Below are 6984 nucleotides of genomic sequence, written 5' to 3'. Positions count from 1 at the left end.
GATCACCAAAACCTTAGATGGAGCATTGTATGATTTAATTTCAAATGAAAACAGTCACCTTGTTCTTCTATTTCGTCAGTAAGGGCTGGAGATCCTGTCTATGTTAAGCAGCTAAGAACTTTTATTAAAACTACATGTTAATAAGAACATAAGAAAGTTTACAAATGAGAGGAGGCCATTTGGCCCATCTTGCTCGTTTGGTTGTTAGTAGCTTATTGATCCCAGAATCTCATCAAGCAGCTTCGTGAAGGATCCCAAGGCGTCAGCTCAACAACGTTACTGGGGAGTTGATTCCAGACCCTCACGATTCTCTGTAAAAAAGTGCCTCCTATTTTCTGTTCTGAATGCCCTTTTGTCTAATCTCCATTGTGACCCCTGGTTCTTGTTTCTTTTGTCAGGTCGAAAAAGTCCCTTGGGTCGACCTGAAAATACCTTTTATAATTTTGAATGCTTGAATCAGGTCGCCACGTAGTCTTATTTGTTCAAGACTGAATAGATTCAATTGTTTTAGCCTGTCTGCATATGACCTGCCTTTTAAACCCAGAATAATTCTGGTCGCTCTCCTTTGCACTCTTTCTAGAGCAGCAATATCCTTTTTGTAGCGAGGTGACCAGAACTGAACACAATATTCAAGATGAGGTCTTACTAATGCATTGTACAGTTTTAACATTACTTCCCTTGATTTAAATTCAATGCTAACAAGTATCAAAGTATAGAAGCACATGGAATTTTAAAACAGCGATTTCCAGGCATGAAAAAAAGTATTGTAAAGTGATAAAAAAAAAAAAAAAAAAGAAAATGTTTGAACTATATGTTGTTTAAGACTACCGTTTTGTTTTCTGTCTGTTTCCATGGCTGTTTATGCGGATTTTAGTTCTATTTTCTGTGGTTGCTAAGAAACAAATTTAGCAACGAAGGCATATAACGAAGGGGTGTGTATTTGTTTTTATCGTGGAAAACTGTAAAAATGTTTTTGCAGGCACTTGGTTCTTGTGACTGTAACTTCTTTGAGACCGTAGGCGCCTAACCCATAGAGCACAGGGGAGGCAATACCGGTATACATTTTGTCCCTTTTTTGCTCAGGAGACACTATTATTTTGTTATGGTTTTTCCTTTGAACGGCTTCAAATGTAAAAAGTAATTTAAAAAAAAAATGAAAGTCATTCAGAATACACCAGAAGTCTGATGTTGATAAAACAAGAAAAAAAGAGAGAGAAAAAAAAAAAAACACAATAAAATTCACCTTACACGAACATTGGGTTGACCCAAGTCCGCACTGCACTGTTTACAGCTGAAGTTAGCAGAAACGCGTCTGCAATAAGATGCGGGGCCGTTTTGGTTTGGAGAGTACAAAACAAATATGTATTAAATAATATAGGCTAGGTAGTTGTTAGTTGAATTTTTTTTTGTATGATGTATTAATTCAGTTGTATTAAAAAAGACGAGAGAACCACCTTTTTTTTGGGGGGGGGGGGGGTTATAATAAGGAAGAAGGTTTGTGTTTCTGCGGGGCCATGAACAGATTTAAATTCAGCACCAAATCTAAATGAAACCTTGTTACTGTTATTAAGCACAAGTAATAATCTGAAGCAGTGGTATTTCAAAATTACAAAACCATGGTCTCACTTTAGTGAAGTACGCTAGAATTGTTTTGTTATTAAAAAAAGTCGTTATTTATTAAAATGTATTTTTAGCTTTCATATTAAGCTTAATGTGCGCTTTTAATCAAACCAAGTTGGGATTTACTGTTCAGTAAATGTGGTTGGTATGTTTGCTATGTATTCCATCTGACACACACACACACACACACACACACACACACACACACACACACACACACACACACACACACACACACACACACACACACACACACACACACACACACACACACAGTGCCTTGCAAAACTATTCAGACCCCTGACCAATTCTCTCATATTACTGAATTACAAATGGTACATTGAAATTTCGTTCTGTTCGATATTTTATTTTAAAACAATTTTTAAGAAAAATAAAAAACTGAAATATCTTGCTTGCATGAGTATTCAACCCCCATACATTAATATTTGGTAGAGCCACCTTTCGCTTCAATAACAGCTTTAAGTCTTTTGGGGTAAGTATGTACCAGCTTTGCACACAGTGTCTGAGTGATTTTGGCCCATTCTTCTTGGCAGATTTGCTCCAGGTTGTTAGGTTGGTTGGACGACGCTTGTGGACCGCAATTTTCAAATAGTGCCACAGATTCTCAATGGGATTGAGATCAGGACTTTGACTGGGCCACTGTGGGACATTCACCTTTTTGTTCTTGAGCCACTCAATGTTGCTTTGGCCTTGTGCTTGGGATCATGTCCTTTCCTCCCAAGCTTCAGTTTTTTAGCAGACTGAAGCATATTCTCTTGCAGTATTTTCCTGTATTTTGCTCCATCCATTCTTCCTTCAATTGTAACAAGATGCCCAGTCCCTGCTGATGAGAAGCATCCCCACAGCATGATGCTGCCACCACCATACTTCACTGAAGGGATGGTGTGTCTTGAGGCATGGGCAGTGTTAGGTTTGCGCCACACATAGCGCTTTGAGTTTTGGCCAAAAAGCTCTATCTTGGTCTCATCTGACCACAAAACCTTTTCCCACATCGCAGCTGGGTCACTCTCATGCTTTCTGGCAAACTCCAGACGTGCTTTCAGATGGTACTTTTTGAGTAACGGCTTCTTTCTTGCCACCCTCCCATACAGGCCAGTGTTATGCAGAGCTCTTGATATGGCTGACTGGTGCACCACTACTCCACTCCCAGCCATTGAACTCTGTAGCTCCTTCAAAGTGATTGTTGGCCTCTCTGTGGCTTCTCTCACAAGTCTCCTTCTTGTTTGAGCGCTGAGTTTTGAGGGACGGCCTTTTCTTGGCAGTGCCTGGGTGGTGTGATGCAGCTTCCACTTCCTGATTATTGATCCAGCTGTGCTCACTGGGATATACAAACACTTGGATATTATTTTGTACCCTTTCCCTAATCTATTAGTTTGTATTACTTTATCTCTAACTTCTGTAGAATGCTCTTGATCTTCATTTTCCTTCAGATTCACAGCCTTAACAATGATCCTTCAACAGTGGGGTTTTTATCCAGAAAATGTGACAGGAACTTTAATGGTTCACAGGTGGAGGCCAATGGTAAGGTAATTGTGTCCTCGTTTGGGCAATTTCTTTCATCGGTGCAAACTGGAAGCTTCCACAGCACAGGGGTTGAATACTTATGCAAGCAAGATATTTCAGTTTTTTATTTTTCTTAAAAATATTTCCCAACATAAGACCAATGTCACCTTAAAATAATTGATTTTGAGTTTAAGTGTTTTAAAATAAAATATCAAACAGAACGAAATTTCAATGTACCATTTGTAATTCAGTAATATGAGAGAATTGGTCAGGGTTCTGAATACTTTTGCAAGGCACTGTATATACAGCGCCTATAGAAAGTCTACACCCCCTTGGACTTTTTTTTTTTCACATTTTGTTGTGTCAGAGGCTCAGAGTTTCATGCATTTAAATTTAAATTTAATTTAATTTATTCTACACATCATACTCCACACTGTTAAGGGGAAAAAAGTTTTTATTGAGAAAAAAAATTACTTATTAAAAATACAAAACTGAAAGATCACAATTGGATAAGTCCCCATCCCATTGAGTTAATACTTGGTGGAAACACCTTTGGCAGCAATTACAGCTGTGAGTCTGTTGGGATAGGTTTCTACCAACTTTGCACACCTAGATTTGGCAATATTTGACCATTCTTCGTTATAAAACTATTCAAGCTCTGTCAAGTTCCTTGGGGAGCGTTGATGGACAGCAATCTTCAAGTCATCCTACAAATTTTCAATTGGATTTAGGTCAGGGTTGTGACTGGGCCACTCAAGGACATTTACCTGTTTGTTCCTTAGCCACTCCAGTGTAGCTTTGGCTGTGTGCTTTGGGTCGTTGTCATGCTGAAAGGTAAACTTCCATCCCAATTTCAGCTTTCTTGCAGAGGGCAGCAGGTTTTCCTCAAGGACTTCTTTGTACTTTGCTCCATTCATTTTCCCTTCTATCCTGACAAGTGCCCCAATCCCTGCCGATGAGAAGCATCCCCATAACATGATGCTGCCACCACCATGCTTCACAGTAGGGGTGGTGTTCTTTAAGTTATGTGCTGTGTTGGGTTTGCGCCAAACAACGCTTTTCATTTAGGCCAAAAAGTTCCATTTTAGTTTTGTCAAACCACAAAACTTTTTGCCATATTTTTTTTTTTTTTTTTTTTTTTTTTTTTTTTTTTTTTTTTTTTTTTTTTTTTTGGCTACAGAATCTCCTGAGTGTTTTTTTGCATACTTCAAAACGGATTCAAGGTGGGCTTTCTTGAGTAATGGCCAGATGTGTGGTGTGCTTAGGATATTGTTGTCACATGCACATAAAAACCTGTTGCTCTTGTAAAGTTGCCATTGGTCTCTTGGTAGCCTCTCTAATCAGTCTCTTTATTACTCGGTCATCCAGTTTGGAGGGACAGCCTGATCTAGACAGGGTCTTGGTGGTGTCATACACCTTTCACTTCTTAATAATCGTCTTGGGCAGAACCCTGCATAGGCATATATATATAATATATATATATATATATATATATATATATATATATATATATATATATATGGAAAAACCCTGTTCGTAATTTTGAAACAAGCATTAAAATGATATTAATGATATTAATGTTAATGTTATATCTAGGTCATGTAGAAATTTTCCATGGAACCCTTTTCTCCATCACATTTGGTTTATGTTTTATTGGTCACAAACAAGAAACTCCTTGCCTGAATTTGGTTGAACTGGAATTACCTGTTAGTCTTTGTGACAGGATCAACACCTTTCCAATTCTTTGTATTGTACAGTAGCAAGTTGGTCCTTATAGATGCAGATCTTCAGAAGTGGGGATTTTATTGCACAGTATAGGACTCTAAACAACTTGGGTTGTAGTATTATTATGTGCAGTGCTGTAGAAACATTTGACAACACAGTACTGTGTGAGCAGATGTGAACATTGTGCGGATGCATCTACTGGACATTGTTATTCTTATGCTCAATTATAACCCCTTACATGGCCTCTCTATGTACATGTTTCCAGAATCCAAAACAAATGCCAGCCCTCACAGAAATGGACTGTATTATTCCAAGATTAGTCTTAGCATGATTTCAACCTTGCATGTTAAACAACAACTTGATATAGATATGGCATATCCCAGTTTTCTTAACTACTGTATTCTTTGTGTCTAGATTCACTTGACATTAGTTTCAGTCTACACATCCTGGTGACTTTTTAAAACTCACTGTAATCTTTCGTACCCATATCTAGTTGCTTTTTAACATCTCTTATCAATGGCACTAATTACAGTACTTAGGACTTATGTACAAGTGTGTGAACATTTTTGTTAGTATGTGGTTTCCCGTTCCTCATGCATCCTTTCTTCTAAGTGGTTGCTTTAAAAATGTGGTGCTTCAGAGCTCCCAAGTGGCGCATCCAGTAAAAGAACTTCACACAGATGTGACTTATTGCCTGGAGATCACAAGTTCAAATCCAGGATGAAGCCATAATGGCAGTACAGTGTTTCATGTTAGATTAGGTTATGTCACAAGTACATGGAAAACTACTAAGCAGTATGTAATTCAATACTTTAACCTAACATTATTTAGCAGGTTTCATTCAACTTTATGAAGCAAAATTTGTTACAGAAATTGACCACAGCTGTATAGCAAGAAGTCACCCAACCATCAAGGATGAGGATCTGTTTTTATTTGTGTGGCTACAGGGTAACCAGCAGATGACAGAAAGATAAATAGTTCAACAGAAGGGTTCAACAGACAGTATGCAAATTATTACAAGAGTAGTCCCAAGCTAAGACTTGGAAAGCCTTTTGTTTTTTAGTTTTGCTGTAGTTTTTTTTCTTTTTGTTTTTTTTGGTTGGTCAATCTGTTGAATTTATTTTTTAATGTTATCAAACTGTAAAGGTGTCTGAAAGTGATAGCAGCACCTCCTTACAACCCACATTTTTGGTGTAAGACAGTGTTGAATAATTTAAAAATACTGTTTCAATATTGTGATATTAACATCAATTTATAGAAAATATGTACAGGTAAGCTGAATTCATGGGAGTTTATCAAGCTGAAACAAATCCAAAAGTAGGGTAACAACCCTGGGCAACCCTGTCCATAAATGACATAACATAGATTAGTTATTTCAATTAAAATGATATACTGTCACATTAACATTGGATGTTATAGAAAACACAGAATGCTGAGTTCTCCCAGACTGCTGCAAAACTCAGCTTGTTGGTGCTAGCTCACAGAGTACAGTAGACAACTCAGGAATAGCAGATTTATAGATTTGGAACATTACAATATAAATAAATTAACATTGGAAAAAAAGTGCCTGTATAGTATATATTGCAATGATTAGTTGTATTAAAATTTCAAAATAAACCTTAATAAAAAATAGTGAAAAAGTAACGTGTTTTATGAAACATTTTCACAAATCTCTGTAAGGTTATTCTTCTATTGAAATATATACAAATAAAATGACCTTGCAATGCATATATGCACATATAGTATTGAAAAGATAAACTACCCAAACATATTTAAACAGAAATATATATATAATATATATATATATATAATATCTATATATAAATTATATATATATAAGGCTATTCCGATTACATATCAGTGTTACAACAATTTTTAAAATGACAAAATTTTAAAATTACTGGTTTTTTTTTCGAAAAAAAAAAGCACACATTATTTATTTATTTATTTATTTATGTATTTCTTTATTTATTTTTAACTAACCGTGCATAAAAGTATTTTGTTACGGCAGTACAAAGGAGTATACGGTTCAAGTTTTCTACATCTATACAATTTTTGGCTGTAGTCTAAGTTTCGTTTCACGGTTTCCTCTCAACGTCACTAACTCCCAGATTT

Source organism: Polyodon spathula, chromosome 11 (genome assembly GCF_017654505.1).
Source record: "Polyodon spathula isolate WHYD16114869_AA chromosome 11, ASM1765450v1, whole genome shotgun sequence".
In the NCBI taxonomy this organism is placed as follows: Eukaryota; Metazoa; Chordata; class Actinopteri; order Acipenseriformes; family Polyodontidae; genus Polyodon; species Polyodon spathula.
The sequence above is the reverse complement of the archived record's forward strand: the minus strand, read 5'-3'. Positions refer to the sequence as shown.